The following is a 24,620-nucleotide window of genomic DNA, read 5'->3' on the forward strand; positions in this document are numbered from 1 at the left end:
TTAAATTAAAATAATTATCGCATTATTTACTCGCACGAGTCGTAGTAATAAATAAATATTAAATCCAATGAACATTTTGCGGATATCTAATGAAATTTTATTATTTTTTTAAATTTTTTTACGATGTTTAAATTTTGTTAAAGCACGTCACAAAATGATTGCAAGATCTTTAAGATTTTTGAAGAGGCTAATTAAAAATTTAATAAGTTTCTTTAGTGAAACTTAGATAATTTAATTTGGTTAAAATAATCTGTCGTTGAGGTTTAAACTGACATGATGAGAATATTTTAGTTAAATTTTTGAATCGCATTAAATTTGTGATCCATAATTACATTTTTTTTTAATATTTTAATCGAACAGTATGACGTATGAATTTGTGTGATTTTTTTTCTATTAGTTTTAAAAGAGCGGATTATTATTTAATCGAGAATAAATATGTAGTAAAATGAAAAAAATAATTTTAAGCTCTTGCATGTTTTCCCAATGGAATAGAACTTTGTGTAGTCACAGCAGTTTATTTTGTTTACTGCTGGGAGCATCGTGTTTATGTCGTTATTTTTTTTCTATTTCATAGTTTCTTTTTATTTATTCTGAAACTATTTTGTAGCCATAAATTTTTGTGCATGTTGGTACGATGTACTTTTTGTCTTTTCTCATTTTTTTTTATTTTAATCTTCTCTGTTTCATATAGGAATGAGTCAGTATTAGGTCGTTTCCATGCGGTCTGGTTTATACGATTGTATCGGATAGTTTGTGAATCCATGGATTTGAAAATTATGAGTTTTTATAAACAAGGTCGGATGGTTCGACGTGTTGTTCGAGTAATGTTGTAATCTGTCAGTTCGGTTTACTTTATATTATAAACTTATGTTTTTATCGAGCAATCTTTTGATCGAGCGTTAAACATTTTTTAAATCTATTGTGTTTATAATCGGCTGGGAATTCTACTTTATTAAAATTATTTTTATATTATTTTTTGTTTGCGTTCCCTGTTTTTATTCGGCGAATATTCATAAATGAATTTTAAATTCGGTACGACGAGAAGAAATACGGATTAACGTACTTGTACTATCCTTTTTCAGTTTACACGGCCGCTTTAAAGAACCGAGGCCATCTCATCGCCGTCACGTAATCGACCTCATCTGTTGTCGTCTAGGTCGGTCTTAGAACCGATAAAACATTGGCTCTGTTATCGTGTTATAAAAAAGGGTTCAGAAAGGTTCATATCAGGTTCGATGACTTATTCCGTGCTCTCGTGCGAATATAGCATTATTACTGTTATTTTCTGTAGCTGCAACGATAAAAACTGACCGATTTAAAAAGTATTCGTTAAGATTTACATATTTACATCGACGAGTATTTAATCTTAGATTAATACAACGTAAACTATATCCACTGCGATAACATTTTTTTAAAAGATTTTAAAAATTGTAGCTATTTTAAAAATATTTATTTTTTTACACGCTTAACATTTCTTTTTAATTTTCGAAAAGATTTTGTTTGTGAGTTTTATTATTCTTTATGATCATAAGACATAAAGAATAATAATTGTAATACTACACGAAAACAACCAGAGAAGTTTTACTTCACCATTATTTTAAATTAATTTTAGAATGAGTATATTTAAAATAACTGACCGTTAAATTGGTACAATCTTTCTAATATTTCCTCGTTTATATATCTATTTAAATAAAAATGTATGTGTTCGCTTATTCACAGTCTTAAATCTCCAAAAGTTCTTCACCGATTGCTTTGAAATTTTGAGCCAACGTTTCATTTGAATACGCGGTTGTTTTTATATACCTAAGATGTCACACCGTGACGGGTAAAAACGTGTTTTTTTTTTAAATCAGCGCTATCTGTTGAACGTAAAAGCAACATACGCTATACAAAATATTTTTAAATTCCATTTCAGTGTTTCAGATATGTTTGTCCGCAGTAGACTAAAAAACTACTGAACCGATTTACGCGCGGGTAAAAGGGAGAAACAGAAAGAGGGAAAAATCGGAAAAGGAAAAAAATCGAAAAAGGTAAAAGGGAAGAAGCGGAATATTAAAAAAGGGGAAAACGGTGGAAATGGAGAATGGAGAAAAAAAAATTGGTCAAAGCATCTACGCTAACTTAACCAGAAAATAAAAAATTAATTTAAAAATCAATTTGATATTTGATTTTGATCTTATACTTTGTATTAACGTATAAATAAATAAAGCTTGAAATAAAAATGACTATTAATTCCCACATTCCAGAAGACCTTAGTTTATGTTTAGTTGTAGTCTCTTTATGCTGTATCTCTTTAATCCTTTTTTTTTTATTTTCACATTCCTTTTCAATCTATCAAAAAAATGTAACTTTAACAAATATAAAACCGATTTAAACGTATAACGCACTAAAATGTAAAAACGACGCAAAAAAAACAAACAAAAAAACGATAAACCAAAGAAGAAATTTACATAAAACTGTTTTAAAAATAAACTGAACGTTAATTTTTTATTTTTCAAAAGTTTTTTTTTCTGTTTTATTTTTAAAATCAGATAAATACTTATTTGAATTTCGGTGGCAAAATTAGTGTCTTAAATAATTTGAATATTTTTTTTATATAGAATAAATATATAGAGATGTTTTAAAAACCCAAATTTTTGCAATTAAAAATATCTTATTTTTTACATGTATTGTATTATTACAATATATACATATATTATTTTGTACTTATTTTGTATATATATATATACATCGTAAAAATATAAATTAAATCTATAACATCATGAAAACGTTTTTTGATGCTAATAGAGGACTTCTGATTATACTCGAAATCAAGATAAAGTATAAATGTTCCGGTCCATTTAAATCCATTTATTTGTACTAAAACTTTTTATTATCAATATTTACTCATCTCATCTGTTAAAGAAACTGAATTTTCGGTCCGATATAAAAAAAAAATAAATGTGCTCTTTCGTCAAAAAAGAACATCCTCAGTCAAGTAATAATTAACATGTCAATGATATCGATAACATTATTATTACAGTCTAGTTACTCTTCGGTTAAGTAGTGTAGTTTTAATTAAAGTATATTCCCGCAAATAATAAATAATAATTGTATATTACTTGAGAAATTAATTAATCAGTATTTATATTACATTAAATTGCATATCTACTGCAGCAGATTGTCAGTGAGGTTCATGTCGTCGCTATAGAGGCGTACTTATTTCTTTTAATTAAAGCGGATGCAGTTTTTTCTATAGTTTATAAATAATAATTTGCTGGAAAATAATGCTAGTTTTATTGAAATAAATAGTTTATGTTATCGGGTACATTGTCAATAAAATACAATGGTAATAAATTTTTTGTTAATATACTTTTATAATGAATAATATATTACATTTATGTTAATTATTGTCATTTTTACATTGCCGATAGAAAATAATTATGGCAATTTAACGATCGATTTAATTATGTATTGTATGTATTATAAACCGCATTCCACCGGTAAGGAAAAATCGAACTACAGGCCTATTATTAACATTATTTTTCATTTTTTTACGTTTCTGTTATGGAAGAAATGTAAGCGTTTACTCCATCAAAACACGTTTATTGAAGTAAACTAACATAAGGGAAGGATAGAACTTTGATATTAATAACAAAAATACGTGAGGGTATCGGCAGCGAAAAATATATGAAAAAAATGTTGACACCGAGGGGTGAAAAGTATAAGTTACTTTTGTAAAACAACCGATAAAAAAATCGGCGTGAGCTGTGTCGGAGCCAAACGTAGAATACGTCACGTGTGGTGTAGGGCTGTTAATGTGCTGTGAAAGAAAGTGAACGATGATAAAATTAATTTTACAAAGTACAAAATTTTATTGATAATATCAATCATCACACAAGTTGAGTCGGTTCAAGCAAGACGTTTTTACCACGGATCTATGATATGAGAAGCAAAAAATAAAAAAAAATTGTTACAAAACTCTTACTCGTCAGATTTCATTTATATGTAGTACGTATTACATTTACAGAAATAATACAATTCTTGTGATTATTCGTTGTTTAATAAATGAAAACGGGCCGGTAAGAGTTTTGTAATAAATTTTTCTATTTTTTGCTTATTACATTGAACGCTTAAACATTGTCTATTATCTATTATTGTATGTCTATTGTCTATTACATATATTTAACATGTCTCTTTTTTAAAATAAAATTCTAAATTAATAACAGATTTTGATAATAGAAATGTCTTACCTTTTTTGATATCAGTATTGTTTTGTTAAAAACAGTTTTTTATTTATATTACTGAAATTTTTGTTTTTTGAGCGGAAGAAATATCTGCGAGACTCTTACCGAACGGTTTACAATTTCATTGTAATTTTTTTGATATAGCTTACGTGTTGTGTCATTTAACAAAAATCTGCTAAAATTTCTCTTTTCTCCAGTTTGTGTTGAAAAATCTTTATTTATTTGTCTTATAAACCCAGCTTCCCAGCTTACTTTAAATATTCTCCTATACTTTAAAAGTATTCCTGTGCATACTTCAAAGTAAATAATTCTTTTTTCGTTTTGTTTTTTTATATTGTTATCGTATCGTTGCCGTATTTTTATTTTTAATAACATATTAACTTATATCACATTTCGTATTCTACAAACAACTAAACTATTACGTAATAAACTAAACTAGAAAATTTATAAAATTTTTGTTTTAACACATCCTTATAAGCCGTCGACATTTATAGCGACTTTCTTTTGCAGTTTATCAGGTTAGGTATCAGCATAAATTTGGCACAACGGTCTTAACTAATAAAATCTGTATATATTTTGTGTAGTAGAAAATGTATTGAAAAGATCGACTTTTCCGTAACTAACACTTATGTAAGCCGTATGTCAATGTGTTTGGTCGGTTCATTATACCATTCGTTGTTTTTTTTTAATAATGCTGGTAGTAATTAGCGCCAACTATACTGCATATTACTCTATTATTATACAATTGCATTGTTTTATACAAATATAAGTAAGCGTAATTATGAATATCTATAGTCGTGGCCTTTGATGATATAATACTTATTCTTTCCTTACCTGTTTATTTAATTAATATAAAACTATTTCGTTATTAAGTTTAATGTTAATTAAATTTATAATAATAATAATATCTACGTTAGTATTCATAGAATTAAGATGTTTTCTTTATTTCTATAGAATATTACGTTGGGATTCGTGTTTTTAAGGGGAAGGATGAACGGTTGGTTGGATTTGTTACATTGATAAAACCTTGGCCGTATTTCGCTTGAATTAAAAAGGAAGTTTTTAGTAAATAAGATGTATGTTTAGCCAACCCTTTATTATTTCTTTTAACGTGTCTGGTTTTTTCTTCTTTACAATAAGTAAATTGTGATAAAAAAAATATATATATATAAATATTACGGAATGACGTTTTATTTTAAGTTAATCAGTGTTTAAGTCGCTTGAGAAGTTAAGAATTAACATTTTGAATTTTTTTAATGCAATTTTTAGTTAACAATAACGTAATATAATCATTTTACAATTAAAAAAAAATCGATCATGAACATTCTCGCTGGAAGGAAGATTTTAATAAATTAACTATTTTCTTATCGGAAAGAATTTAAAAAATATATGCATATAATAATTAACAGTAACAGCTCGTGTCTGGTTTTAACTTCTTAAGTGTCTGGTTTTTTCTTCTTTACAATAAGTAAATTGTGATAAAAAAAATATATATATATAAATATTACGGAATGACGTTTTATTTTAAGTTAATCAGTGTTTAAGTCGCTTGAGAAGTTAAGAATTAACATTTTGAATTTTTTTAATGCAATTTTTAGTTAACAATAACGTAATATAATCATTTTACAATTAAAAAAAAATCGATCATGAACATTCTCGCTGGAAGGAAGATTTTAATAAATTAACTATTTTCTTATCGGAAAGAATTTAAAAAATATATGCATATAATAATTAACAGTAACAGCTCTTAGCTAAAATTAGTGGGGGTGCTGTTCCAGAAGATTATTTCTGGGTCTTTTCAAGGCCATAGTTAAAGTCTTCTATAAAATAAAAGAACCGAAAAAAATGAATCAAATAGAATAGCTGGAAGCAGGGTAATAATCTATTTCTACACTTTATCAAATTCAAGAATATAGTCCAATAGTGCTTAATTTAAATTTCTACGTACACAGAAACAAATACTTAATTAGTTTCTATTAATCACCTTCTCTTTCACCCTTCCAGCGTGTTTTTGGACAGATCTGGCAAAGAGCCCTTTCTTTCCGCCATCTTCTGATCGCTACTGAAAAAACAATTAAACCGCTTTCATATTCGTTCCAACGACTAAATTAGATAAGGAAACGAACAAGGAACGTTCCATAAACACTTGGAGTAAAAAAACCTACCTTTCACCAGCACGCCAGGATCGGCACTGCGGGAGCGATAGTGCTCTCTCTTCCTTGCAGCCTCGCGTGCAGCTTCCTGTGTGTGCATGCGAACAACAGCCAAACACCCCGCCGCTGGAACTGTGAAGCGCACAGTTTCATACAAAGATTTTTGTATCTTTCTCATAAACTGGGGAATGACTACTGACATTAATCTTAAGGATTATATATTGTACAAGTATAAAGAAAGAATTAAAGAAAAAGGGACTCATTATATTAAATGTTATCGATAATATCAAATGGAAATACGGAGTGCTGCAGTTCGACAGTGCCTATACGCGAGTCGCCACTGATCATTAAGTAAAACGAAGATTCGAATATATAAAATAAATTTTATTAAAAATTTAGAATTTAAAAAATTAATCTAAATGAAATTATTAGCATAGAATTCTTATTAAGGAGAGTCGTTGTTAAGACGGTAATACGTGATTTTTACAACTTGATGGTTCTGTAACGTGTATAAAATCTCAGGAAGTAGCATTTCGATTGAAATTAAGATAAAATTCCATCACCTAAGCCACGTTTTATAAAACGGTTCTCACTTAAAAACGTCGAAATTGATGCGCGATTTAAGATTTATTTTAAACAAAAAACCTAAAGATCAGGACGTACAAAGAACAGAATATGGAAAAAATTGTTTTTATGTGTTATAACCGTTATAATAAATTGTGGATTAAATAACAAAGTATGGCTGAAACGTTTTAAATATTTTTTAACACATAATTAGCCAATAGTAATTTTTAATGTAAAGAGGAGTCGGTTAATTAATCATCAGTGGTTAAGGGTAGGGCTTAGATATTGTTAGTTGTATCCGATCACTAGTTATTACGTGTATTTTTATTGTTAACTTACATTCATATTTTATTTATGTTTATTTTAATAAATATAGTTTAATAATTATTTATTATTAATTTTTTTACGTTTAAATTACGGTATAGTTTTACTTAAGACTAGTAATATCATTTTTTTCAAAGGATTATCCGTAGGTGACAGTTGAATAAGAAATAATATTTAAATATAAATTCTGGTTCAATAAATTTTTATGTAACATCTCGACCAACAAAGAATTTATTCAATTTAAAAGCTATATGTAATCTACGATGAAAATATGGAAAAACTCAATCTTATTCAATGCAATAGCTCAATCTTTCATAATTTCTATTATTTTAATTTTAAGTGTGATATTTTTACTTTCATGACATCATAGTTCTAGAGCTATGCTGTAAGAAGGAAAGTATGTAATCAGTCAAAAATGGCGTACGGTTTTTTTTGCATTTTTTAACTTTTTATGACCTAGAGAACCAAAAAACAAAAATGTTTGGGGGGGGGGGGGTAATGTTCGAACTTGTATGTACTCATCTACGTGCGTTGACCTGTTTAAAGCTTAATAACTTTTGACTGGATAAATCGATTTTGACGAAATTTTGTTCAGTGACTCGTGGTGTATGAGGCGATGTTTTCTCAAAATTTGGCAAATATAACCCTACCCGACTATAATTATTATAGTTTATAATAAACTCAGTACGTGCGTTCATACTTATTTTACCATTTTTAAAAAAAAGTTGCAAAACCATCATTCCCCCTTTCAACAAAAATCGAAAAATGATGAGAAGAAAAAAATTGAAAATACAGATTTTTTTAATTTTTAAAACTTTTTTTGGTTTATTTATATATATAATGATAATTTTACCATGAAACTTCATCTTAAGTTACGCATATCCTGAAAAATAAATCTTAGGTAACTTTTCCATTTTTCCACTCTATAAGAATAAATAGTACCAGGAAAGTATTACAACTTTGTTGTCAGATTTTTTGATTTAGTATCACCTTCAGACTGATTAAATACCCTATACTTTGTAACAATAATCTATAAATTGGATCGACCAATAAGGTGAACCTAGGTGAAGTAAATGCGGGCCTCCGTGGCGCGGGTGGTAGCGTCTCGGCCTTTCACCCGGAGGTCCTAAGTTCGAATCCCGATCAGGCATGGCATTTTTCACACACGCTAAAACACATTCATCTCATCCTCTGGGGAATGAATTGCTTGACTGCGGACCCGGAGGTAAAACAAACAAAAAAAAAGTGAGAGGGGGTAGGAGCTGCAATATCGATTAACGAATCAAATTTTAAGTTGATGACTGTAATTTCAATTATTTTTTTTTTTCATTTTTAATTTTAAATTACTTTTCATGTTTAACTATTTTTTTATATTAATAATTAAAAAGCTATATTTTTTTAAATTTAATCTTACTTGATTAGTGTCGCTGATTAAGCTTATTTCTTCTTACTTTAGTGACACACTGACTGACAGACTGACTGGAGCCATAAACATGTAGAGTATAAATTATAAAAAAGAGAATAAAGAAGAATTTAGTTGTAAAAATTTCAATTAATGAAATCGAAAAAGGATATCAAGGTAAGATTTAAATTTTCTTCTTTTAATGTTTATTAAATATCAATAAAAAATAATATACACTTAAATGTTGATTTAACTTATTTATTTTTTTAAATTTAAATACCTTGCGTAAAATGCTTTGAAAATTTTTAATCGAAGTTATAAATAAGATTATACATTAGGATTTTCTAAGTATTAATTTAAGTAATAGATATTTATAACCAATTATATTAAAATTATAATGACTTTAGAATATATGTCAAAATGGAATGAAATTTTGTTTTATTTTAATGATAATTTGTTGATTTTGTAATAACAAAATTAAAACCAGTCTAGTACTTTTAATTATTTAAGTGTACTCCATAAAGAAATTAACAATAATTAGTTTTTGTAACTAAGAATTTTAGTTTTATTGATTTTTTCGAACTTTTTTTTTCATGTAATAATATTTTTTATTGCTAATTTAGGTCAACAAAATGTAATTATTGATAAGGCAGTGCTAGGATATAAGATATCCTGATACTAATAATATCGTTTCTTTACAAAAATTATTTAATTTTCATTACACTTCATGATGAAAGGTTAGATTTTTGTGATACAATTTGTTATAAATATTACAATAATTTTGAAAGTAAACTTTCAGTTAATGATTCTCAGGATTATATTTGCCAGTTTCACTAACAGTTGTTGGATCGCTTTGAAGTGAAAGTCTACCGTCAGTCTTTAATATTCCAACTGAAAAATTGTACGGATGAACATTTTTCTTGTAACGTAATATAAGTAAATTAAATCGGTTATATTAAGGTGGTACAAAATATCAGGCCGTTTCTTGTAGTATAGACTTTATGTTACGGTTTGTCGTTCGCAATCATTTCATAATCTGCACTTTTTTTATTATAATATATTGTGATTAAATAATTAACATAGAATAAAATACTAAAGAAAGTATAAATAAATGAAACCGGTGTAATAAAATGCGATTTAAAGATAAAGGTTAATAAACCTAGAACGCAGTTAAAACGAAACTTTTGGAATAGTACGTCTAAAAATATGCTTGTCTATGAAGAACACGTGTTACCTTCTACGTTACGGAAAAAATTGAGTTTTATTGTAACACAGGAAACTTGTTACTCGTTGAGTTATTGTTGTGTATGGCTATTTATTTGAGAACGTGGCTATTATTTAAAAACGTGTTAGAAATTACGAAAAATTTCAAACAAAAAATTACTTTAGTAAAAATTTAACTTCTTATTACTTCTTTATAAATTTTACGTCGAGATAAATATTTAAGAACGAAGTTTTATCTTTCGTTCAAGTATCCTTCAAAAAATCTTTCGAGGTGTGGTTTCAGTATTGGTTAATTTAAAAAAAAAATGTATTTCAGCTCTAAGTAAGGTAAGAATTTTTTTACACCGAATAATATGTTGAAAAAACGATATAACGTAGGTAATTTTATCATTTCAGTTAACAAAGATGTGGTAAATGGGTGGTGAAGCGATGAAAAATTCCATTAAACTACTACGAAGTACCTAATAACCGATTTAAAATTTTAGGTAGCGAAACATCTGTTTGACAAACACAGAGCTTGTACTGAATTCTACCCTTACGTGAATTCAACCTTATATGATTTAGCAATGCACTTACTCAAAGATGTAACTCTTAGATAAGACGGTTTCCTCCTATTAAAAACCATGCAGAAATCGGTCGGTCCTCTCTCGAACCTTGAAGTTATAAGAAATCGAACTAGGCCTGTGCATCCAGACCCACCGGGTTGGTCTAGTGGTTAACGCGTCTTCCCAAATCAGCTGATTTGGAAGTCGAGAGTTACAGCATTCAAGTCCTAGTAAAGCCAGTTATTTTTACACGGATTTGAATACTAGATCGTAGATACCGGTGTTCTTTGGTGGTTGGGTTTCAATTAACCACACATCTCAGGAATGATCGAACTGAGAATGTACAAAACTACACTTCATTTACACTCATACATATCATTCTCATTCATCCTCTGAAGAATTATCTAAACGGTAGTTACCGGAGGCTAAACAGGAAAGAAAGAAGGCCTGTGCATCCGCTCCGTTCCGTCCCATCAGGGAACTTATAGATAGACGGCTATGTTACTCGGGCTCTGTATCATCATTTCCTATAATTTAATTCATTGTACTAAACAAATATCACATGACATTTTTTGTTTAGTTAATATACTCGATCGTAATAATCATTCTTTACTAAATGTAAAAGAGAAAAATAATGGAAAACAGCCTCGCGTTTTAATAACTTTCCTCTTTATGTGTCGTGGTAGAATTCACTTATCTGTACAGCTATTTTGCTGTCTAGCACTATTCAAGTGCCTATTAAGTGTTTTACCGACAGTTTTAATGGAAACTTTTCTTCCCCTCATAACCCTTTTACCATTCCTTTGTTAATTGAAATTATAAAACTATACGAATCCTACACTAATAGTGTTTGTTGTTCCAAGATATTATTCAGCGTGAAAACATTCTTATCTTTACTAAGAAAAATTTATATTAACGAGAATTATATTCAAACCAAACTTTTTGAAAGATATTTAAACCGAAGTACTTTCTGTTTTTTTCTTTACCATTGACTTTTATTATCATAAGCTGCTAACAAATGCCGACAGCATGCGATAAAAAGTGCATCCAACGTCTTTAACTTCGGTGATTTACGGAAATTAATTTATTAAAACTTTATATGTTCAAGGAATTACTGAACAATTAGGTAGTAAATGGTACAGTTTACAATTCTCCAAGGTTTAATTTTTTTTTTTCAGTAATATTTTCTTGAAACATGCAGGAAGTTTTTAATTGAGGTAAAAAATTGATTATTATTGAATTAATTACTTGAAGTTTTCTCTCGCATATTTTTAAAATTAAAATGTACTACCTTAAATCGAGTACTTCAATAATAAAATATATAAACGCTGACACTTACAGTATCTTCTGGTGTTATTGGTCGAAATCGTTTCCTTATAGATAATTTTGTAGTGTCTAAAAATATTTTATTAACTTTTAAGTTAATCGTAAATATATATATATATATATATATATATTTAATGAGGTACTTAAAAGATATATGTAGTTATATTAATATATATATGTTTATTTAAATCTTAGTAAAGTGGCGTCCAAATTATTAATCGAGTTTATGTATTTTCAGAAGTTTTACTAAATATGAAGATAAACAGACATTTTGATAAAATTTTCACATTCGTTTTGTATAGATTAGTTAAAATTCGTGCCGCAATGTTAGATTATTTTAAGTTTAATGAAGGAAAATATCGTTAGGTTACTTCTAGCCTCCTAGAAAACCTTGCAAAAAAAATCGATTGGCCAAAAGAAAGGTGTAATTTGCTAATTGATTCTATATTCTGAGATTTTCATGGAATGCAGTAAGACATTACAGTAATGGCCGAGTGTGCTTGTTTAGTAATATTTTACTGGAGCTGTGTTTATAGTCATAGCTGCTTCTGTTCGTTAGAAATGCATTGCTTTGTGTGTCATGTTAATGAAATGTCAACTAATTTTTGTAATACGTGTAATATACTACTGTTGGTAGGGTATTACACATCACACATCGCATTACTCACTAGTTTACCTTGTTCGGTATTTTCGTATTGCAATTACATGAAGCTTGGAATTCGGGTAGTAGGTTACTTTATTTTTATAAAACTTAAAAGTAATTTTATTTTTTTCTAGGAATAGGTAAGCCTTCCTTTTTATTCGATTATAAGTCGGAAGTAATCGATTCTACCTTCTTTCTTATCAGAGTTTCAGAAAAACTTTAACTTGGCAAATAGAATCTATTTGGTCTTAATTAATAATGTTGTACGTACGACTTGGCAACACTGTTGTTTCCGTGCACGCGTGCGTGTGAGTGTATTGCGGTGAAGAGGGCGGTTTTTAAAAGCGTTTGCGTTATATCTATGTATACATTAAGTAAGTCACGGAATTCGCTTAAGTTTTATAACAAGATTAAAGTTAAAATTTAACCTGCGAAATTAGAATTATTTTATCCGTACTGTCGCATATTCTATAATCCTATTATTGTAAATTACATCTCACATTATCAATCGATACACGCAGTAGAATGTATAACCGTACATAATGTGCATGTTTACACGCACATGCGTACAGTAGTGTATAACCTATATATCCTCTACGTTTATACTTATTCGTTCAAACTATTCATGCATGTTGAGACCTGGGAATTCAGTCCCTAAATGTAACTACATAATATTTCCGTTCCGCTTAGCTATACTAAAGTTAGAAACAAAGATAACAGTACACGCAATCACCCGTCATCCGTAATACCACAATCGTTGGTACTCGGTTGCAAGTAGGGTTACCACCATTTCGGATAAGAATTGTCTTTTATATTATATGACATTATTTTTGATATAAAGGAAAATAAATCATAAAAACTTAATTATTGTTATTATTTTTAGATAATAATATTGTTGCACGATATTTACTATTTACAAAATATTTATGAAAAAAATTGGAAATGAAAAATTACCTTATTTATCACTGTCATTTTATATACTTTAAAACACAAGAGTCGCTGAACTGATCCGAATGATATTTTACCAATGTTTTTACTTAAATTGAAGTCGGTTTTAGTTGTAAATTTAGATAATTTCATTATCGGGTAAACAGTAACGCTTAGATAGATAGGTTGTGATTTGTTTTATTTCATATTACAGGGTCAATTTTCACGTAGTAATATTTTGAGTCGCTTACCAAATTACGTTCTGCAATTTTTATTTGTGCGATTCCCGTAACTGTAACTGTAATTTAAAAAAAAGACTGAGTATTTTAATATTTCTTTTATCAAATTCTAGTTAGATGTTGTCGAGATATCAGATAAAACAAATAATAATTTTTATTATTTTATTAAAAATAAGCTTTTAAAAAACTTTAATAAATTGAAGATTTTGTTCGATTTTTGACGTAATTTTTCGTCGATTTCTACTGAATTTATTATTAAACCTCCTTCTGTAAATAATTACTAAAATGCGTTTTGTTTCGTTTGCGTTCCATTTAAGATTAAAACGTTTATTTTATTTGCTCATTAACCGAATTTACATACGTTTTACCGTTTGAATTGCACATGAACGATAAAAACTGTTCCGACTTAATCGATATTGTTTTATTTCGGTATAACATTTATAATCACATTACTTTATTACTTATAATTAGTGAAAACTTAGCTAAGTCTGCCGTATCTTACCTTGAAAAATTTACCAGTCCGCCCCCTTTTTTGACGAGAAATATTTCTCGACATTGATTGATTCAAAATGGAATTAATATAAATAGAATAAAATTAAAGGTCGAAAAGTTAAAATTATTTTCCTTTTTATAAACTTAGACTCTTAGAATTAATTTTGGCAAAAACATAAAACGATGAGATCTTTAAAGTTAATAGAATTGTGAACAACTACACAGAAAGCATTATGAAATTCTAAAACGGGTGGGGTTTTCATCTTACGAAAGGTTTTTTGTGATGTACACGTTATAGATAAATTTTGGCAAAATATTTCAAGAGCGAAAGAAGTAAAGTTAAAAAAATATTAAAGCAGTTTTTTTGAGAAGTATATACGAGGGAGGTCCAGAAAGTAACTTACGTTTGTGGCTAGCGTAGAAAAGGGTGGGGATAGACCCGCCATCTTGGCGTCAAAACGTTGCTACAATCATTACGCATCAAGTTGTAGTAGCGTGTGAACTGTGATTTTTTTACTTTGATCGTTGTGAATTATTGAAATGTACGCTTCAGTAGAAAGTCCCGCGAGTTGTGAGGTGCGTTCAGTGTTTAGGTTCTTACCGGCAAAAAATCTCAAACCGATTGAAATTCATCGGCAACTTTGTGAGGTGTACGGAGGTGGAATAATGAGCGAAGATGGAATGAGGCAGTGGTGCATTCAGTTAAAAAATGGCCGTACCAGTGTTCATGATGAGGATCGCAGTGGTCGGCCTAGCCTTGTGACTGATGAACTGATGTTGAAAATCAACAATAAAATTCGCGAAAACCGTCGTATTACGATTACGGAACTCTCGCTTCATTTCCCTCAAATCACACGAAGTTTATTGCATGAAATTGTATCGGAAAAGCTTTCACAAGTTTTGTGCAAGTTAGGTGCCAAAAATCTAAAGCGGCAGATTTCTACAGAGAAGGAATTGAAAAGCTTGCGCATCATTATGATATGGGCCTCATTTTAAATGGCGACTATGCAGAAAAATAGTTTAAGATTGTCCCTTTCAAATGTATATAAAATTTTTTTTTGTTTGTTTGGATTTTTATTTCAAAACGTAAGTTACTTTCTGGACAGTTGTATTTAAAAAAACCCACCGGGTTGGTCTAGTGGTGAACGCTTCTTCCCAAATCAGCTGATTTGGAAGTCGAGAGTTCCAGCGTTCAAGTCCTAGTAAAACCAGTTATTTTTACACGGATTTGAATACTAGATCGTGGATACCGGTGTTCTTTGGTGGTTGGGTTTCAATTAACCACAAATCTCAGGAATGGTCGAACTGAGAATGTACAAGACTACACTTCATTTATACTCTTACATATCATCCTCATTCATCCTCTGAAGTATTATCTAAACGGTAGTTACTGGAGGCTAAACCGGAAAAAGAAAGTTGTATTTAAAAAAACTTTTGACTGACGTTCCTTTCCAAAAAGTTCTGGTATCTGAAGGTAGATTGAGTAGTTTAGTTTGTATATTATGTGTTAGAAGTTAGAGGATAAAATTAAATAAATATATATATGTATATGTACGTAAATTCTTTTCGTTTATAAACTAATTTCGTTAAAACCAAATTAAATCACATCTAAGTAGGCTTTAATATTAACTGATAATGATCATCGTTTTTTAGACAATATGTTTAATATTTTAATCAAAATACGTGACTTTTCTAAAGAAAGACAATAAATTCGTTAAAAAAAAAAGATTGGGTAAATATAAGGAAAATAATAATCAGCATTATAAATAAGTAAACGGTTTTTAAAACATTATTTTATACTCTATGATACATGTGCTGAAGAATGAAATTTAGAAGTGTGTGTGTTTGTGTAATTTGTATTGAATTGCTTTGTGTAGTACATTAGTTAAAATCGTTTTTAAACAATAATAAAAATGTATAAATTATAAATATACTGTCAGCAGAACATGGTAATGATGCTTATCATCTCTATAATTTGGCCATCTGTCCAAAATAATTCTTCTTCTTACCGAATTTTCGAAGAAAAGTATACGATATTATATTCGGTCGCATGGTGGGAGTGGGGAATGAAAATGAATTTTCTTTACGTTTAGAGGTATGAGGAGTACGAAAATACTATTCGCTTAAATGGTAGTCTCCTTATATATTTATTTATTTATAGGCCTATGTATAAAATTTTGTGGCTCGAAAATCTTTAAAACTACTAAATCAATTTCATTAAAATTTAGATATTCTCTAGTAGTATATCTGAAGTCGTGCATGTGAAAATCGGAACGTTATGGTTTTTTTATCTGCAGTATGGATTGTTAGCAATATTGTTCAGCGTATTCAAGTAGCGTTACCTATTTGAGGGTCATGATGAATGGGTATGTGTTTTTTTATCTAAGAGTTATGTTGACTGTGTAGTGGTGTATTTTTCATACGCGCTTTTGCAGTGAATCACAGTGGTGAATGAGTAACAAAAGAAAATAACGAAAAACCGATCTTCTTACGTAGAACCGATCGAGTTTTTTTTTCTTTTTTGTTTTGTTCATATTGATATGGAATTCCACGTTTACGTTTTTAGCAGACTTAACATTTCTATTTTACAAAACATCACATGTTTCTAAATAAGCACAATCTGAAGTACGAGACATGAAAGCACAAAAATAACGGTTGAAAAATAAAGCATCCGCTTTTAATAGTTGTGTGTATATTTTCTATATAGAACCATTTGTCTAAAGCAGTAATTCTCTCTCATGAAAGCAAGTCCTCTCTGATGAAACATGAAGCCATCAGAATTAATTCGATACTTGGAAACTAAACATCCGGATCATAAAAGTAAACTGTTGGAATTTTTTGAAAGAAAATTACATATTTTGAGAAACCAACAAGCTTCTATTTGTAGATCAAGCAATACTGATAAAAGTACATTTGAAACATCTTATCTCGTAGCATTAAGAGTAGCTAAAATGTTTAAACCCCATATAATCGCAGAAAACTTCATGTTACCTGCTGCAATTGATATGGTCAGTGCCTTAATAGGCGTGGAAGAAGCAAAAAATTCCGCTTTCTAACGACACAGTATCAAGGCAAATCAATGACATGGCTGCCGATGTTTGCGATCAGATAATTCAGCGAGTTCAAGTAAATTGTTTAGTATTCAATTTGATTAATCAACAGATGTGACAAACATTTCTTAGTTCTTATGTATTGTGAGATATGAATGCGGTAGAGACAGATCATTCAAAGAAAATGAGGTGTTTTGCAAATCAGTCATGCAGCAGCACAATGTCTTTTTGATGTTTTTATGAAGCTATTATAACATACATTAAGCAAAACGTATTGCAGTGTGTAGTGGTGGTGAAGAGGTGATAACAAAAAAAATCAGTGAATTTCTGAAAAAAATTAAGATTGTCTTATACCAAGGGCGGAATACACTGCTTCCTTCACAGACATCCTTTTGTTACAAAAAATATGTCGACAAATCTCAAATTATTTATAAAGCTATAAAAATGGCTAATTTTATTAAAAGTCGACCATTACAGAATAAGCTGTTAGCTAAAGTATGCTATGAGATGGGTAAAAAAAAAATTTTTTTCATACAGAAGTTAGATGGTTATCGCGGGGGAAAGTCTTAACCCGGTTATTGGAATTGCGAGGTGAATTAATAATATTTTTCCAGGATAAACAAACGCCATTCTCAATGTTCTTGCAGAATAATGAGTATATGTTCTTGTTTGCTTACTTAGCTGATATATTTTCGCATTTAAACGGTTTGAATGTGTATTTACAAGGACGTGATAAAAACATTTCGTTAATGACAGACAAAGTTCATGCTTTCATTAAGAAGTTTGATATCTGAATTTTTCGCCTTCAAAGCAAAAGTTTTGATATGTATCCTCTCGCTTCCAGTTACGAGGGCGATTCAGAAAGTAAGGAACGTTTCCACCTGACGCCGCCAGGCGCACGCCAATCGCGTATATATTGGTGTGCTCGTGCACGGCACCTCAGTCAGCGTCCAGCCGTGACAACGGGAACATCTCCCCACTGCCTGTTTTTTTATATACAAATTTGAAATGTGTGCTGCAATCGAAAATCCCGCCAGTTGTGAGGTGCGGCCTGTGATTCGTTTTTTGTTGGCAAAAAACTTAAAACCAATAGAAATTCATCGGGAACTGTGTGAAGTGTACGGGAACAACGTAATGAGTGAAAGTTCTGTCAGGAAGTGGTGCATTCAGTTTAAAAATGGCCGAACAAACGTTCACGATAAAGAGAAGAGTGGACGTCCGAGCATTGTGACTGACGATCTGGTCTCCAAAGTTGACGAAAAGATTCGTGAAAACCGCCGTTTCACAATAACTGAGCTTTCTCTATGTTTCCCACAAGTTTCACGGACTTTATTGTTTGAAATTGTTTCACAGAAGCTAGGCTACCACAAATTTTGTGCAAGATGGGTGCGTCACTGAGTGGTTGAGATCACAGGCGGCAGAATTCTATGACACAGGAATTTCAAAGCTTGTCCACCGCTATGATAAGTGCCTGAATTTGTATGGTGATTATGTTGAAAAGTAGTATTTTAGTCCCTCTTTCACATGTATATAATAAAAAGTTTTTCTTGTACTTTGTTTTTTAAAATTCCAAAACGTTTCTTACTTTCTGAGTAGCTCTCGTATATTCAGAAAAATTTGGATGAAGAAGACACTATTATTCACTACTGTTCTGGTAGCACCAAGATGCATTTGCGCGAGCTAAAAATTCAGTTGTCGGATTATTTCCCGTAAGATAAAAATGATTTCTTGAAGAGATAGGAACTGAATCCATTTAGTGAAATCGTTGTTGCAGCAACTAAATTACCGGTTGAGGTTCACTACCAGCTCATCGAAATTTCTGCTGATAAAACGTTAATTACAATTTACATCTGAAGATTTAAATACGTTTTGGTTTGCTCATCTAAGTGAATATGGAAATTTAGTCGTAGAAGCGTTGAAAATATTAATTCGTTTCGCCACATTGTGCGAAACGACACACACATGTTTGTTGAAACAGTGTTTATTGAGTTTTTTTCTATAAATGGGACGTCATTTGGGTATGGATAAATGAGAAAATGTATTGTTAAAAGTTTTTTTTTTTAATCTGGGTTCGCAGTCAAGCAATTTTTTCCGCAGAGGATGAGATGAGTGTTTTGTAGCGTGTGTGAAAAATGCCTTGCCTGACCGGGATTCGAACCCAGGACCTCCGCGTGAAAGGTCGAGATGCTACCACCCGCGCCACGGAGGCCGGCTTGTTATAATATCCTAAAATAGTTTAAGTTTTTTAACAGAATTTTATAACTAATTTAGTATATTACTTTTAATAATATTTTTGTTGTTTTAATATAGAAATTTTTTCCTTAAATAAGAAAATACGTTAAAAATAAGTAACGTCATAATCGTAAGAATAATTTTCATTTTTGTTGCTGGAGGAATAAATTCTACGAAAATGATAGAATTTTAAACTTTGCCGGAGCTTCTTTTTTCATATTTCTCGTCAAACTTTCATTATTAAAATAAAAATTGTCTTTACATAAATGAGTAATGATCAAATAAATATTTATTATGTATGATTGTTTGTCATTAAAAACATTTCCTTCTAATAGCAGTTATTTTAGTACAAGGTACATTAAAAACACATATTATTAAATTTCAATTAAGTTTTGCGGTCGTGTTTTTAGATGTCATTGCATTGTAAAAAAGGGGGGATAACAGTCCAGTTTATTATGTAGAGGAGAGTTACTTATGTGTCTTTGTTTGTATTTTACTCTCTTTGTGTTCCACGGTTCTTTTGTTTGTGTAAGAAGGCCACCCGTATAATAGTATATCGGCTCTAAATTCAGGGTATATGGACGTGTTCTATCAACAATAAATAAATAAATATATCTACAAAGTTCTGTATTCGTATTACATTTATAATGTGTATACCATCTATGTTTAGAACTGATATAAGCAAACTTTGAACACGGTTATCGGTGGACCGTGACCTTGAGCTCACTAAAAATATTTACCGCTGCACATCTCAGTATTATTAAGTTAAACAACTATAAAAAATATTGCTATAATGTTAAAGTAATGAATAATATTCAGGTGTTTATAAGTTTCTTTATTTTTATTATCGCAGCTGACGCCTGGTTGCATAGAAAGTAGAAGATGTATACAGAAAAATCTGTTGACTACGGTAAGATTGGTTTTACAAATCATACCTTACGCTGGAACGGTTTGTTTACATCAGCTTCAAATATAAGTGAAATTTATTACAAATATAACAAACATAGACATAATACAACTAGAAAAAATAAGTTTTCAAATCTAGATGTGTATTTTTGTTGGTTCGTAACGCAAGAACCGTTAATTCAAAAAATATATTTTGTGGTTCGTAGAGGGTTATAAGGTGAACTTGATAGCCGTAGTTGCTACATCAGATTTATTTGTTTAAAATGTAATAACTATAAATATATATTGTTCATTAGCCAACTTTACTAACAGTTTTTAAATAAGTTTTCTTTATTTTTTTTATAAGAATAAGAAACCACTACAATTTTACTATGTTTGTGCTTTAACCTCAACGATCAGATCGTTTGATAAAATATAAAAACCACACCTGAAATTATTATAGTGTTGGTTATTTATTCTTATTTAGTGAAAAAATAATGATATATTTAAAAAGTTACTTAAGATCTCTTTTTATTGTGATGAAGATAATTAATGATGAAGTTTTATTGTAAAATTATCATTATATATTTAAATAAACCAAACAAAACTTTAAAAGATTTAAAAAATCATTTTTTTTCTGCTCTCTCCTTCCCCTCCAAAATCAGCTTCCAAGAAATTTTTTTGACTTTTCTATGTTTACTATATTAAATGGCAGAAACTAAAAAAGAAAATCTACTAAAAAATATACAACCAGTAAAAAATTACCTTTTTTTTGCGGGGGGGGGGGGATGAATTATGAAGAAGTTTTATTGTAGCACCATTATTATAAGTTTATATAAAACAAAAAAGGTTGTTTTTTGTTTGAAAAAAATCGATATTTTTAAGCTTTGATCGGCTCGCTTACCTCCCAATTTGCCCCCAAAGATCTCTTTTTTTGGAACATTTGCATTACTACTGCGCCTAGGAAGAGATAAAAAAAACTCTATTAAATAATGTTCAGAAAATGTAAAGATAGATTTTATCGATTTTTGGAGAATGAAGGAATTTTGGGGCAATTTTTTTTAAACAGTAAGATAAGGATGCACGCATGTACTGAGTTTATTATAAAGTGGAGTTATGTTTGAAAAGTTTTGAGAAAATTAATCCCAAAAAATTATCTAACCCCACCTTCTCCTTTTTTGTGATATTGACCCCAAAGTTTTATCAAAAAATTGTCCCATATACCTGAAGCTCTGTACAAAATTTCGTCAAAATCTGTTAATCCACTCAAAAGTTATTAAGTTTCCAACACGCCAACATACGTACGAACGTAAAAAGCCCCTATTTGTTTTTGTTTTATCGGGTCCCTGAGTCATGAAACTTCGATAAATGATAAAAAGCTCATACCCCTTTCTCTGATTGATTATCAATCATATTTGGTTCTTATTATAACATAGCTCTAGAGCTATGATGCCAGGAAAGTAAAGTTTAGAATCGACATCAAATCGAATTGAAGATAAAATCCAATTAAGAGAATTGAAATAGAAGTAAATTCGCAACTGATTTTTTGTTTTACGTTTTTAAATTCAACTTAAAACTGTTCTGTTTTATTGGGTTAAAACTTACGTTTTATTCTATTAAGTAATAAATATGTTGTATCATTTTCCAAAATACAGACTTTTAATTTATTTTATGTTTAATTATTGTTAGAAAAAAAAATTTCTATTGATTATTTAAAATAATTTTAGTGTTTCCTGTCGTTCATTTTCTTAATTTTTTCTTTTTAAATTCGCATTTAGTAGCATTTTAAATTCGCTATAGTAAGGCATTCTTTATTATTGTCTTCTAATAAAATATGCAAACTTCATCAATGAGGAAAAAAACTGTAGGCATCCCTTTTTTTTTGGTAAGAGTCCTTTCAAGCAGGTCAGCTACTCCGGTTCCTTTTCTCTATATTTTGCACCGCCTCCTGTATATCCCCATCGGTTGATTTTTTCAATTGAAAGAGGTACATTAATTCGTTAACTTTATCCTGTTTTTCCCTTTGGCTTTTTTACATGTAAATAACTAAATTACAAGAGAAACCGGTCAAAGATTGATTGCCTTAGTCGTATGTTGACATTCAACTATATTTTGGAGTAATGAAGAAAATAACAAGAAACCGTTTTGCCGTTTACTTTTCCCAGTAACCTGCATTGGATGCTTGAGATCGGGATTACTGTGGATGGTTTTTCCATTTTCGGGAGTGGCTGGGGTTTTATATCAGGTCGCCGCCTACAACGTTTCAGTTATGAAACCTAACGCGCACGCAATACGTATTGTAAATCGTTTCCTTATTCCTTATATATGATAGGAACGATATTTTTGGAAAGCTCGTACTGACACAAACAGCCTTAAATACGGAATATTAACACATTAACTATCGTACATTTGTGAACACTACCTTTCAGACCACCGGAGTTTTTTATTTTTAAATATTAGTCATTTATCTATATTTGTAATTTTTTTTCTTATTTTAATAATTCAGAAATTTTTAAAATATTGCATGTTGGAAAAATTATTTAATTAATTGAAATATATTATAATAAAATAAAATTTATGTGTAATTCATAACTAAATGACACCAGTTATTCCGAAAAAAATATTACACAGTTTCCGTCGTTAAAATGAAAAATTAATAATCGTTAAAATGTTCGTTAAATGAATAACAATCGTTAGCAATCGTTAAAATGTTTTAAATGAATAAAAAAGAAAAGAATAACGGTAATATTTAAGAAGTGACAAGAAATTATTTGTTTTCACTTGTTACTCAATAAAAAAGTTATCAATTTATAATAGAATATAAAATCGATAAAAGCAAAACAAACTGCTGTTTTGAGGCATTATATTATAATAATGCGTTAAAATGTAATGCAAAGTTGTACCGCAAGGGGTGCAATTAAATTTTTATATGCGACTCGTTGTTGAACCATAATTAAAATCAAGTGCGATTCATAATTGTTTCGCTAAGTAATCAATGTTCAGGATGGAGTGCAATTTACGCAAGATGATCATTACGAGACGACGTAAGCGAGAATTGTTTACGTAACTTGCTAGTTATTAGAACAGCTGTTCCTTATCGACATGATAATAATTATTGTAATCTTCTTCTGTTAAATTGGTTACAGATATACACATATATACACATCTAATTTAGTTATGGTTACAAATATGTCAGTAATAATTTTCTTTTTTCTTTCGTTAGTAGGGACTAAATTTGTTAAGGGTGGTGTGACAAATCATTTATTGTGTACCATTGTACTCGTAGTTTTAAATACGATTCAGTTATTACAGACCAGCTTATTTGTTTTACGGGATATATACCTATGTTTCTAGGGTACTTCCCCCCCCAAACCTACTCAATTGTATGTGGAATAATATTTTTCATTGTATATTTAATAAATATTGCATTTTTGACTTACACTATAAGATTGACGTTAATATTTAATACCCGATAAATAGATATATATATATATATATATATATATATCTAAAAAGAATATATATATATATGTGTGTGTGCGCGCGCGCGCGCGCGCAGGTGCGCGTGTAGTGATTATCTGCTGTAAGTTATTAGCCTATTTAATTTATTAATTTCCTATAAACCAAACACACATTCAAGGTTTGATGTAAGAATAACGATTAGCAGTAACAGTTGTGTTTGTACTTTCTATATTGTGCCGAAAGTAAAACTGCATTACAACATATAAGAAACTGGTGAAATCAGCTGATCTCGGTTCGACCTGCTTGCGCGACGCTCGTTGTTTGTTGGCCTATTTGAAACGGTGACCTACTTTTTGGTCTAGGCACTACGCTGAGTTGCGCCTACCGCTACTGCCACCGCCGCAGTCGCTACGTAAAAGGCGTATTGTTCATATTACTAAACGGCGCATGATCATTTATAACGTTAGACACTCCCTTCCCTTGCAAAGTGGATATCTACACTGGGCTTACATTAATGCAGTAGGCTGCAGAATCATCTTTCTGGTCTCCATTTTACTAGTGTTTCAGATATTTTATTCCTATTTTGTCTATTTTATTACAATCTTTTTATTTGGTTTTATCTTTCTTTTTCCTTTGTAGGTGAAGGTTGATGTATCAAGGGTAAAACCTTATTAATACTAGTTCTTGATTTTTCCCCCGATATAGACGTAGGATTGTTCTCATATTATTAGTGTGTCCCATTGTACGTTGTTAATTTTTATAATAATGAGGAAAATACGAAACAATACGTATTTTAAATTAAGCGCAAAATAAATCGTTTTTTAATTTATTATTTTTTAACGCTCTCATGTAATAATTAATTATTAAGGGTTTTTCTTCCAATTTCCAGAACAAAAATAAATCTTCATTACACATAGTACATAAAG

The 24,620-nt window shown here is 29.9% G+C and overlaps 1 protein-coding gene across 3 annotated transcripts in view; it reads left to right on the plus strand.

Annotated features, from left to right (window-relative positions):
• The window catches only part of atos (atos homolog atossa), a 379,961-nt gene that overhangs the window by 39,144 nt on the left and 316,197 nt on the right, over window positions 1-24,620 (plus strand). For all 3 annotated transcript variants that reach the window (XM_075363639.1, XM_075363640.1, XM_075363638.1), the window contains exon 2: window positions 8,724-8,846. The gene's annotated coding sequence lies outside the window, so the exon portion shown is untranslated. The remainder of the gene's footprint in view (window positions 1-8,723; window positions 8,847-24,620) is intronic.

Source organism: Lycorma delicatula, chromosome 4 (genome assembly GCF_047948215.1).
Source record: "Lycorma delicatula isolate Av1 chromosome 4, ASM4794821v1, whole genome shotgun sequence".
NCBI classification, from domain to species: domain Eukaryota; kingdom Metazoa; phylum Arthropoda; class Insecta; order Hemiptera; family Fulgoridae; genus Lycorma; species Lycorma delicatula.